Below are 508 nucleotides of genomic sequence, written 5' to 3'. Positions count from 1 at the left end.
TGGAGTTTCTACACACCATAGATTAAGGTGTGGAGCTCTGCTGTACCTCGAGTATTAATGCAATTACTATTGTTCTTCTATTCAATTCCGCTTGTTCTTGTTCTAAGATATCACTTGTTCTTCAACTTGATGAATGTGATGATCCGTGACACTCATCATCATTCTCACCTATGAACGTGTGACTGACAACCACCTCCGTTCTACCTTCGATTGGGTGAATATCTCTTGGATTCCTGATACACGATGCATGGTTGATCGCCTGACAACCGAGTGCTCGCCTGACAAACGAGCCAGCCATTCCGTGAGATCAGAGTCTTCGTGGTATAGGCTAGAACTGATGGCGGCATTCAAGAGAATTCGGAAGGTCTAACCTTGTCTGTGGTATTCTGAGTAGGATTCAATGATTGAATGACTGTGACGTGCTTCAAACTCCTGAGGGCGGGGCGTTAGTGACAGACGCAAAAGAATCACTGGATTCTATTCCGGCCTGATCGAGAACCGACAGATG

This window comes from Arachis hypogaea, unplaced genomic scaffold (assembly GCF_003086295.3).
Source record: "Arachis hypogaea cultivar Tifrunner unplaced genomic scaffold, arahy.Tifrunner.gnm2.J5K5 arahy.Tifrunner.gnm2.scaffold_74, whole genome shotgun sequence".
NCBI lineage: Eukaryota > Viridiplantae > Streptophyta > Magnoliopsida > Fabales > Fabaceae > Arachis > Arachis hypogaea.
Note: the sequence above shows the minus strand (reverse complement) of the source record.